The sequence below is a fragment of the Macrobrachium rosenbergii genome, chromosome 46, assembly GCF_040412425.1.
Source record: "Macrobrachium rosenbergii isolate ZJJX-2024 chromosome 46, ASM4041242v1, whole genome shotgun sequence".
In the NCBI taxonomy this organism is placed as follows: Eukaryota; Metazoa; Arthropoda; class Malacostraca; order Decapoda; family Palaemonidae; genus Macrobrachium; species Macrobrachium rosenbergii.
The window spans coordinates 54227195-54240269 of record NC_089786.1 but is presented as its reverse complement, the minus strand read 5'-3'; the positions used below and the strand labels follow the sequence as shown (position 1 = coordinate 54240269).

Here is a 13075-nt window from a genome sequence, read left to right as displayed (position 1 = left end):
AACTCAGTGATGCATTTGTGAATAATATATAGTCTTGCAATATCGGGTCAAGCAATCCAGCTGTGATGTGTGAGCAAAGAAGTGCTTGCACATGCACACTTGCATGCAAAAACTAGCTGTGCATTTATATATATAAAATATATAGGATGTGTTTACTTAGACATTAAAGTGTCCAGGAATAATATTAAGTAAAGATTCATTCTTTTAAGCCTAGTGGAATTTGGTTCAACTTTTAAGTGACTAAAACTGAATAATATCAGTGTCATCATATCAGGTTGCATGATTTTATTAATCGTAGTCACACACACACACACATATACACACACGCACACACTCACACGCACATATTTGTATGATCAATAAAATAAAAAAAACCTTGATACGATCAAACCGACAATATTCAGTCCCTGTCACTTAAGATTTGGAGCCAAATTCCGCTAGGCCTAAAAGAGTAAATATTTAATTAATAACATTTCTTGATAGTTTAAAGTCTAAATAAACATATCCTAGAGTACCATAGCTCAAAAATATTAACTGGTCGTTTTATAGACAATTTTGTAAAATTATTTTAAAGCACTGTCTATCACATAGTCTCCTGGAGTATAAAGTATGTTACCCTTTAAACGCATAATTTTCCTTCGAATGAACGATAATTAAGTAATTAATAACATTTTTGTATAGTTTAATGTATAAATAAACATATCCTTAAATATTACAGCTCGAAAATAATTCATTGATTGTTTTATAGACAATTTTGTAAAAGTATTTTAAAGCTCTGTCGATCAATGAAGCATCCCGAGGTACTGTATAGGTTAGCCTTTAAATATATACGTTTTCTTTTAATGATTAATAAGTAAATAATAGAAAACGTAGCTGTTGACATATTTAGACCTGAGAGAAAATTTTTTTAGAAATTAATATATACAATTATACTAATGATACACACTGTATTGATTATAATAATATATAAATATACAAATAAATGTATATGTATATGTATAATACACCTTGATTTAGACCATAAACGACGAATTAATTAAATAAAACAATGAGTAAGTCTAGAGGTATAGCAATCACAAAGACTTATGCACAAGGTGTTTGTGTATGGAAGTGTATTTGTGTATTTGTATACACCCCACGAGAGCTACTGGGTTAGTAGTAAACCACAGAGGTGTAACACATAAACACAGGGTGTGTATTTAAGTATATTTAGATATATCTAAGTATATTTATTTATAAGTATACACCCCAAAACAGTCACTGCTTTAGAAAGCCATCTTTTGTAAACAAGCTGTCAGTGGAGCGACCCCCATCTCTCTCTCTCTCTCTCTCTCTCTCTCTCTCTCTCTCTCTCTCTCTCTCTCTCTCTCTCTCACACACACAGGCGTAGCACACAAAGGCTGGAACTTAAACTTTGAAAGTGGTTTATAAGTGTAAAGTGGCTTCACAGTCTAATAAAGTGAAAACCTATCGAGGCTTCAAGCCTTTGGGAAAGGTCTTATTAGTCTAGCGCGCAGTATTGCAACAAAGTATCTGGGTGAATTAATCGAGAGAGAGAGAGAGAGAGAGAGAGAGAGAGAGAGAGAGAGAGAGAGAGAGAGAGAGAGAGAGAGGTGCATGGAAAGGCTTTTTAGGAAGGAGAGATAGAACTGTGAGAGAGGGAAATAGAGAGAAACATGGATTAAAAAACGATAAGAGAGAGGGAGAGAGAGAAACATGGATTGAAAACAGAGAGAGAGAGAGAGAGAGAGAGAGAGAGAGAGAGAGAGAGAGAGAGAGAGGTGCATTGAAAGGCTTTTGGGGAAGGAGAGATAAAACTAAGAGAGTGAAATAAGGAGAAGCATGGATGAAAAGAGAGAGAGAGAGAGAGAGAGAGAGAGAGAGAGAGAGAGAGAGAGAGAGAGAGAGAGAGACACTGACCAACCACGTTTTGTCGTTTTCTCTCTCTCACTCTCTCTCTCCCCTCAGACAATCAACGACCCACAGCAACCAACTGATAGCCAGGTACAGAGCCCTCCTCAACCGAGCAAGGAGAGAGGAGAGAGAGAGAGAGAGAGAGAGAGAGAGAGAGAGAGAGAGAGAGAGAGAGAGATATTCTTTTGCGGCGAGGTCACCTCCTCCTCATTCCAGTCGGAGGAAGGAGGAGGAGGAGGAGGAGGAGGAGGAGGAGGAGGAGGAGGAGGAGGAGGAGGGGGGAGGAGAGAGTTGGCGCCTGGAACGCTAGAGCGAGCGAGCGAGCGAGCGAGCCCTGGAACCTGGAACCTGGAACGGGAATGGGAGCGAGGAGAGAGGCCCTCCTCAGTCAGTGTCTCGGAGAGGTTGGTCGCGGGCGGATGTATTGACGCCCACCTCCCGCTCTCTCACTCTCTCTCTCTCTCTCTCTTTCTCACAACACTCGGCCCTCCGTTACTTGCGTTACTTTTTTGCCGGCGGAGGATTGGGAGAGTGTTGTTTTTCCCGAAGTGGCCCAAAGGGACTCGTTGTTGTTGTTCGTCCGTTGTTTTCGATGAGAATTATTATCAAATTCGTATCGGAGGAATTAAGGAATCTCGAGGAAGAAGAAGGAGAAGAAGAAGAAGAATAACTTCTCCGTTGCTGGAACTTCTTCTTCTGAGGTAAAGAAAGAAACTTCAAGAAGTTGTTTTGATGCCTGAAGTTTTTTTTTTTTTTTGGAAGTTTTTATTTTTGATGTAGATTAATCTATAGGTTTATTGGGTTTTGCGTAATTGCTTTCCGATGGGATGTGACGCCAGATATTGTGAATACTCTTTTATTTTCTTTTTTTTGGTAATTTCGTTGCCTCTTTTTTATGTGATACATGTTTTTTTTATGATACATAGAGTATACATAGCTCTTTTTATATAATGTTTTCTTTTTTATGTTTCGTAAGTGATACGTCATACATAGAATATGAATAACTTTTAATGATTTCTTTGCAATATGGATTTCGTAAATGATACATAATACATAATATGTGAATAATTTGTTTATAAAGTTTTCCTTTTTATATTTCGTAAGTGATACGTCATACATAGAATATGAATAACTTGCTTTTAATATTTTCTTTTCAGTATGTATTTCTTAAATGATACATAATATATAAAATACATAAAATTATGAATAACTTGCTTTTAAGGTTTTCTTTTCAAGTTGTATTTTGTAAGTGCTACGTAATACATAAAATTATGAATAACTTGATTTTGATGTTTTTTTTAATATGTATTTCGTAAATGATACATAATACATAATATATGAATAACTTGCTTTTAATGTTTTCTTTTTTATATGTATTTCGTAAATGATACATAAAATACATAAAATACGAATAACTTGCTTTTAATGTTTTCTTTTCTTTTATGTATTTCGTAAATGATACATAATACATAATATATGAATAACTTGCTTTTAATGTTTTCTTTTCTTTTATGTATTTCGTAAATGATACACAATACATAAAATACATAAAATATGAATAAGTTGCGATTCTTTTCTTTTCTTTTATGTATTATGTAAGTGATACATAATACATAATATATGAATAAGTTGCTTTTAATGTTTTCTTTTATGTATTTCGTAAATGATACATAAAATATGAATAACTTGCTTTTACCGCTTACTTTTCAAGATGTATTTCATGTGATACATAATACATGAAGTATACATACCTCTTTTTATAATGCTTGCTTTTTTATATTTACTTCGTAAGTGATACATAATACATAACATATGAATAACTTGCTTTTAATGTTTTCAAGTTGTATTTCGTAAATGATACATAATACATGATGTATACTTACCTCTTTTTTAAATGTTTTCTTATGTATATGTATATTTATATACATGTATATATACATGTATATATATATATATATATATTTTTTTTTAAATTTATATATGTTTAAATATACATATACATGTATATGTATACTTCATAGGTGATACATAACACAAAATAACTCGCATTTCATTTCATAATGTTTTAGTTTTAAATTTACTACAATTTGATACATGAAACAAAAAAACATTCCTATTCCATTAAACACTTACTGAACTTAATAAGATAACACTTTTATTTTTATCAATTGTGCAACTTTATTCATAAAATAAGTGGCGTTGTCATAATTAAGCGAAGTCTGAATTATGACAAGTTAAGAGAAATTTTAGATTGCTTTTTTCTGTTAAGTGGAATATTATAAGATTTATATTTTATTATATTTTATTTTTGAAATGGATGCAATATGATATTTTAAAATGTAGCAAGATGTAGGAATATATGTATGTGTGTGTATACGTATACATGTATAAATTGTGTTTATGTATATATGTATGTATGTATATATAATATATATATATATATATATATATATATATATATATATATATATATATATATATATATATAAATATGTATATATATTACATTATGTATATATATTTTATATATATATGTATTATATATATACATACATACATACATACACATGTATACATATACATACAAACTCACACTTAAACTCAAAGAAAAAATATCCACTCAAGCACCACAGAGTTCCTCAGAGCCAAAGACTTACTTAACAGAAATCAACCACAGAGGTACCCACAGCCATCTGGAGAAGGCCTGTGTTGGAGCCTTCATTGTGCCTTTCAGGCTTTCATGAAGGACAGAGGCCAAGTCCTTCCCTGGACAAGAGGACTCCATTACTGGGGTGGGGGCGCCTCTTAGGATGAAAAAGGACTTCCATTAACGTAAGGACTCCGCGTAGAATGCTCGTAGGATGTCCCTTTTCAGATGTTTTTTCTGAGAGAGAGAGAGAGAGAGAGAGAGAGAGAGAGAGAGAGAGGAGAGAGAGAGAGAGGTTTTTGTGAGGGTATGGTTAGATTTCTTCTTGAGGCTGTAGAGAGAGAGAGAGAGAGAGAGAGAGAGAGAGAGAGAGACTCAACTGTAGCTGTTTCAGGAAAAAAAGGGGATTATCGTGTCAGGAATAGTATAAGAACTTGAAGAAAATGAGAGAGAGAGAGAGAGAGAGAGAGAGAGAGAGAGAGAGAGAGAGAGAGAGATGATTGTAGCTGTTTCACGCACAAATGGGATTTTCATGTCTGAAGTCTCATATAAATTTGGAGAAAAATGAGAGAGAGAGAGAGAGAGAGAGAGAGATTATTACAGCCGTTTCATGTTCATGCACAATAAAATATTATATAATTTTAGAGACAAACTATTTAATGTCACTGATAATTTATATAGATAATCGCCCATGAATAACGTACAGTTGGACTGAAAATATAATGAATTATCATCGTGAATTATTCCATAGATAACAATCTCTGAAATTATACGGTTTAACAATAATTGAACTTCTTACGCGACGCGTGACAACTCAATGAATTACCATCACAGCTCAAGCATTCGGAAAATAGGTCGCCATTTGTAAAACTACAACATTAAACTTGTATTGAATTCCCCCCAAAAAACAACTGGACAGAAATGAATTATCATCCCTGGATCATATTCCTATACGCATCGCAAACGCCCAGACGAATTATCTAATGGATTACCCCTTCAGAAACTCTACGAGAATCAATTATCATCAATTATCAGGCGAGTCGTATCGTCACATAGAGTTGAATTATTCCCCTGTCAATAATGCAGCCATTTGTTCAGCACGATGCGGACATTATCCCGGACGCATAACAATTTAACAGATAATTTAACATTGCTGCGTTCTCGAATGTTGATTACTGTTCGTGCAGCGCGACTTTTAACAGCGACAGGGAAGTTGTTTTTTTTTGGGGGGGTGGGGTGGGGGCGAATACTAGGTGTTATGTGGAATGGAATGTTGTTGAGTTTTTTTATTTTTATTTTTACGCCAGTTCTGTAAATTGAAATGAGTTCAGAATTGGGTGAGTTTGGCTTAAAATGATTCTTTTGGGATAATACGTAGTTTTAGTAATTTATTGTAAGGTTATGGACACACATACAGACATATATATATATATATATATACATATATATATATATATATATATATATATATATATATATATATATATATATACATACATATATATATATATATATATATATATATATATATATATATATATATATATATATATATATATATTTGTATGTTTCTGTTTCAAAAGTGCATTTGATCAGCTAAAGGTGATTTTGAATGATTCATATTTTCATTAATAACTTATCAAATTACACACACACACACACACACACACACAAACACACTCACATACATGTATATATATATTTATATACTAAACGATATTTTTGGCCTAATATTTGTGAGTATGAAAAGTCACGCATGCATAAGTAATAAGAATATATATATATATATATATATATATATATATATATATATATATATATATATAAAACCATCAAAAACATTTACATTCTCCACTTGAAAAATTAACCACAAGCAAAATAAGAAGAGCTTAATACTACTTTAAGTCTTGCACGTAAAAGAAAAAAAAAACCCACAAAGCAATTAAAAAAAATGCAAAAAATAAAAAAACCCACAATAGAGTGTTTTAGCATCAAAGCCCAGTTTGCTGTTGGAAGCAGCGTGAAATTCATGAGATCTGAAATGGACAATGGAATGAATAATGTATAAAAATGAGAGAGAGAGAGAGAGAGAGAGAGAGAGAGAGAGAGAGTGAGGGTTGTATAACCACAAAAGCGAGAGAAAAAGAGAATATTTGTAGAATACAGTTATGAACGAAGATGCTAAAAAAGGAATATATATATATATATATATATATATATATATATATATATATATATATATATATATATATATATATATATATATATATATATATATATATATATATATATATATATATATATATATATATGTATAACCAGTTGTATAAAAAAAGTCACAAATAGTTTGACAAATAAAATATGCGCCGAAAGTTAATTCAGCGCAATCGAGTTTTCTGTACAGCTGCTACAGCGTATAACCAAGGCCACCGAAAATAGATCTATATTCCGGTGGTCTCTGTTTAATGCTGTATTAGCCGCGGCCCATGAAACTCTAACCACGGCCCGGTGGTGGCCTGTCCTCTATCGTTTCCAGAAGCACGATTATGGCTAACTTTAACTGTACATAAAACAAAAACTACTGAGGCTAGACGGCTGCAATTTGGTATGTTTGATGACTGGAGGGTGGATGATCAACATACCAATTTGCAGCCCTCTAGCCTCAGTAGTTTTGAAGATCTGAGGGCGGACAGAAAAAAGTGCGGACGGACAGACAAAGCCGGCACAATAGTTTTCTTTTACAGAAAATTATAAATCTTAAAAAAATGAATTAAATTTTCTTGTAACTCTGGTGATAGTTTCCTGGTGTTGGTGAAAGAAAACGGAGAATATAGAAAACGAGGTTATTAAGATAGATCTTTAGGAAATGACTTTATATTTCTTTTGCTTGCTTGCTTCGATGAAAGTGATGCAAGATTGATATGCAATAAAGTATTTAAAGTTTTTAATTATATAATTCAATGATGCAAGATTGATACGCAATAAAGTATTTAAAGTTTTTAATTATAATAATTCAATGATGCAAGATTGATATGCAATAAAGCATTTAAAGCTTTTAATTGTAATAATTCAATGATGCAAGATTGATATGCAATAAAGCATTTAAAGCTTTTAATTGTAATAATTCAATGATGCAAGATTGATATGCAATAAAGCATTTAAAGTCTTTAATTATAATAATTCAATGATGCAAGATTGATATGCAATAAAGCATTTAAAGTTTTCAATTATAATAATTCAGTGATGCAAGATTGATCTGCAATAAAGTATTTAAAGTTTTTAATTATATAATTCAATGATGGAAGATTGATATGCAATACAGCATTTAAAGTTTTTAATTATAATAATTCAATGATGCAAGATTGATATGCAATAAAGCATTTAAAGATTTTAATTTTAATAATTCAATGATGCAAGATTGATATGCAATAAAGGATTTACAGTTTTTAATTATATAATTCAATGATGGAAGATTGATATGCAATAAAGCATTTAAAGTTTTTAATTATAATAATTCAATGATGCAAGATTGATATGCAATAAAGCATTTAAAGTTTTCAATGATAATAATTCAGTGATGCAAGATTGATCTGCAATAAAGTATTTAAAGTTTTTAATTATATAATTCAATGATGGAAGATTGATATGCAATAAAGCATTTAAAGATTTTAATAATAATAATTCAATGATGCAAGATTGATATGCAATAAAGCATTTAAAGTTTTTAAATATAATAATTTAATGATGCAAGATTGATATGCAATAAAGTATTTAAAGTTTTTAATTATATAATTCAATGATGCAAGATTGATCTGCAATAAAGCATTTAAAGTTTTTAATTATATAATTCTTAACTTTATTATAGTTTATACTACTTATTCCAAAAAACCATCTATAAACCAAACTAATATCTTAATGACACATCTCCCTTAAAAACATCCACCCATTAGCCCTAACTAATTCCGACCCTTTTTTATTTTTTAAGGGGGAAAGCCTCCTTCAAAGACACATCACCTTAAATTTCGGACCCATTAGTTTACGGTTGGGTGACGTACACCCCCCGCCTAACCGCCCCCCCCCCCATTAACATAGATCCTTAAAGTAGATGGATTTTGGGGCTTGGGAAGTGGCTTGTGGACAATGTAGATTGTCATTTGTTTTTTTTTATCCTGTGTCACGTGATTGAATTTGGGAGAGCTAAGTGATTTAATTTTAGGTTATTGATGTCTGGGATAAGAGGTTTCTCTCTCTCTCTCTCTCTCTCTCTCTCTCTCTCTCTCTCACTCAACGTAATTGAACTTGGGAAATCTGCGTACTTTATCTTGAGATTAATGACATTTGGTGTAATAACGTTCCATCCTCTCTCTCTCTCTCTCTCTCTCTCTCTCTCTCTCTCTCTCTGTTCTTAAAGTCTTTGGGACTAATGCCAGTTGCATGTCTGAATGAATGGAGAGAGAGAGAGAGAGAGAGAGAGAGAGAGAGAGAGAGAGAGAGAGAGAGAGAGAGAGAGAGAGAGAGAGAGAGAGAGAGAGAGATTTTACTTTAAACTATTGTCATATTAGTTTACATATCGAAAAGGCAATCTTTTATTTGCTCACATGCTTCAAGTGGAGAGAGAGAGAGAGAGAGAGAGAGAGAGAGAGAGAGAGAGAGAGAGAGAGAGAGAGAGAGAGATTTTCCTATTAACTATTGCTATATTAGTTTGTAATCAAAACAGGCCAATCTTGCTTCTGCTCATTCGCTTGTTTTAAGGAGAGAGAGAGAGAGAGAGAGAGAGAGAGAGAGAGAGAGAGAGAGAGAGAGAGAGAGAGAGAGAGAGAGTCCTTACAAGCTATTGTCATGTCAATTAACAGTTCAAACAGGTAATAGTTCTTCTGCTTACTGCTCATTCACTTATTTTAAGAGAGAGAGAGAGAGAGAGAGAGAGAGAGAGAGAGACCCAGCTCAACACACAAAATCCTTCTTCTTTCTCCCAGTGCCAAAGTAACTCCGCCCGGCGCCTGCATTGTCCCCCGAAAAGTTGCAGGCGGAAGGAGCATCTGAATACGCCTACCTCAGTGGCCATTAGCTCAAGGGCCTCCCATTAACAAAGAGAGAGTCCATTAGCTTTAAAGGGACCAAAGAGAGATTGTACTTGAAGGAACTCTTGAGAGCGCGAGAGAGTGAGAGCGAGGGATTATCATTACGCTCTCGTTGCCTGTGCTTTGATATGAGATGGTGTTCTTCAACATATGCTCTTTTTGTAGTGCCATTCTGAATGTGCTTGGGCCTAAAGATAGTTCCTGAGTGTATGCTCAGTCAGTTGAGTGTCTGGATGATATGTGCTCAGTCAAATGAATGTTTAACATGATATATGCTCTGTCAAATGAGTATTTCATCTGATTATATGCTCAGTTAAACGAGTGTTTGTCTTATAATATGCTTAGTTAAATGAATGTTTGTCTTATTATAAGCTCAGTCAAATGAGTGTTTGTTTTAACATATGCCCAGTCAAGTGAGTGTTTATTTTAGTATGCTTAATCAAATGAGTGTTTATCTGATTATATGCTCAGTCAAATGAGTGTTTATCTGATTATATACTCAGTCAAATGAGTGTTTATCTGATTATATACTTAGTCAAATGAGTGTTTATCTGATTATATACTCAGTCAAATGAGTGTTTATCTGAATGTTTGCTCAGTCAAATGAGTGTTTATCTCATTATAAGCTCAGTCAAATGAATGTTTATCTGAATGTTTGCTTAGTCAAATGAGTGTTTATCTGTTCATATACTCAGTCAAATGAGTGTTTATCTGATTATATACTCAGTCAAATGAGTGTTTATCTGATTAAAAGCTCAGTCAAATGAGTGTTTATCTGATTATTTGCTCTATCATATGAGTGTTTATCTTGATATATGGTCAGTCCAGTGGATTTTTATATCAACAATATATGCGTAAATTAAAAAGCTTAGTTGTGCCTACATTCAGTTTCTTAAACTTACTTCAATAATACTTTTAAAAAACAAAAAAAAAATGCCACTTTGATATCAAGTTTAAATTACTTTTGAAATTACTTGTCTGTCCGTCCGCGCTTTTTCTGTCCGTCCTCAGATCTTAAAAACTACTGAGGCTAGAGGGCTGCAAATTGATATGTTGATCATCCACCCTTTGATCATCAAACATACCAAATTGCAGCCCTCTAGCCTCAGTAGTTTTTATTTTATTTAAGGTTAAAGTTAGCCATGGTCGTGCGCCTGGCACAGTTATGGGTGCCAACAACACCGGCCGCCACAGGGCTGTAGCTAAGAGTTTCATGGGCCGCGGCTGAGAGTTTCATACAGCGTTATACGCCGTACAGAAAACTCGATTCTTCGGCGCATTGTTTACTTGTTAAAAATGTTTTAATACCTTTCGCGTAAATATCTTTTGAGAGTTTCATGGGCCGCGACTGAGAGCTTCATACAGAAAACTCGATTGCGCCGAAGAAATCTCTTAGAACAGGATACGAATTTTAATTCTAATTTTAATACTAAACAATTTCGCCTCTGAATTATTGTACTGTTCGAAATGAACTCCAGAAATATCCTATAAACAAAATAAACTCAACCATTTTTTTTTTATTTTTTCACATTCATTCGATTTGGTCGTAAAAATATTATACAATTAATTCTCGTTTCAACCTGAATCGTATTTATACCTGTCTCTAATTCATTGCTCTTTCAATTTGTATAGACAACGAACTGAATTTAGTTTACCAATATTTTGCAACTGGATGAAATTGCCATATATTTATAATGGATTTTTTTCAGAGTTGATAAATAAATTTAAGTGTTTTTTTTTCATTAGTTTATTCTCCCAAAATGAATTTATTTCTGGTTTCGTTAACTGATAGAATAGATAAAATATAATGAGTGAATATGAACAGTTTTTGAATAGATTGATGATAGCTTGGAAGTTATAAATACTTATATGAGAGAGAGAGAGAGAGAGAGAGAGAGAGAGAGAGAGAGAGAGAGAGAGAGAGAGAGAGAGAGAAGAATATTTTGTGTATATGTGATATATATATATATATATATATATATATATATATATATATATATATATATATATATATATATATATATATATATATATATATATATATATATATAATTACTGTTTGGGATAAAAAGTATAGAACTTCACGTGAGAGAGAGAGAGAGAGAGAGAGAGAGAGAGAGAGAGAGAGAGAGAGAGAGAGAGAGAGAAAATTCGATTTGATTATACAGTCCAGTAAAAAAATAATAAATCAAGGAAGGAGTTTTTGAGACACCCTGTAAAATGTAAAGTAAAAAACCAGGCAACAGTAAAAAAAAAAACCCACTGAGGCACTCTGTAGACAGTAAAAAAAAAAAAAAAACCACGCCCAATTCCCACTCCCCACCTCCCCCAACCCTTCCCCCGGGACCAACCCCCTTCCTAAATAAATAAAAAAAAATATACAGTTTCTTCGGTACAATCCAGTTTTCTGTGCACCGTATAATAATCAAGGCCACCGAAAATAGATCTTTCGGTGGTCTCTTTATAATGCTGTGTGAGCCGCGGCCCATGAAACTTTAAACTGGCAGGTGGTGGCTCGGCCTATATCATTGCCAGAAGTACGGTCATGGCTAACTTTAACCTTAAATAGAATAAAAACTACTGAGGCTAGAGGGCTGCAATTTGGTACGTTTGGTGATTGGAGGGTGGATGATCAACACACCAATTTGCAGCCCTCTTGCCTCAGTGGTTCTTAAGATCTGAGGGCGTAAAGAAAAAGTGCGGACAGAAAAAGTGCGGACAGAAAAAGTGCGGACAGAAAAAAGTGCGGACAGAAGCGCCGACAGCAAAAAAGTGCGGACAGCAAAAAAGTGCAGACGGACAAAGCCGGCACAATAATTTTCTTTTACAGAAAACTAAAAAGTGAAAGTTATAAAAAGTGAAAGTTATAGAAAGTGAAAATCATAAAAAGTGAAAGTTATAGAAAGTGAAAGATATAAAAAGTGAAAGTTATAGAAAGTGACAATGAAAACATTCAACCCAGGCCAGGAAAAAAAAAAGGACTGGAGAGAGATGTCCTTTCACTGAATTCCATTAAAAAAAACTAAATAAAAAACTAAACAAAAAATAAACATTGTGAGAAACTGCGTCTGTCTCCAAAAGTTTGCTTGCAAAGACAAATAAATTTTTGGTTTTGGTGTCGTTCTTTTGCTTGAAGTCATTTGTATTCGTTTTTGTGCTTGGTCAATTTTTTTATAGGGTTATTGAGAGAGAGAGAGAGAGAGAGAGAGAGAGAGAGAGAGAGAGAGAGAGAGAGAGAGAGAGAGAGAGAGAGAGAGATTTAATTATCGATTAAGATAAAAAGTCAAGAATTGTGGGTGTTTGTATGTGTTTATGTGTGAGAGAGAGAGAGAGAGAGAGAGAGAGAGAGAGAGAGGAGCCACACACACACACACACAGAGAGAGAGAGAGAGAGAGAGAGAGAGAGAGAGAGAGAGAGAGAGAGAGAGAGATT

General features: G+C 33.3%; 1 protein-coding gene across 1 annotated transcript in view; it reads left to right on the top strand.

The window, feature by feature from the left end:
* Positions 1 to 2275: 2275 nt before the first annotated feature.
* The window catches only part of LOC136830360 (uncharacterized protein CG3556-like), a 113899-nt gene continuing 103099 nt past the window's right edge, over positions 2276 to 13075 (top strand). The window contains exon 1 of the mRNA XM_067089862.1: positions 2276 to 2615. The gene's annotated coding sequence lies outside the window, so the exon portion shown is untranslated. The remainder of the gene's footprint in view (positions 2616 to 13075) is intronic.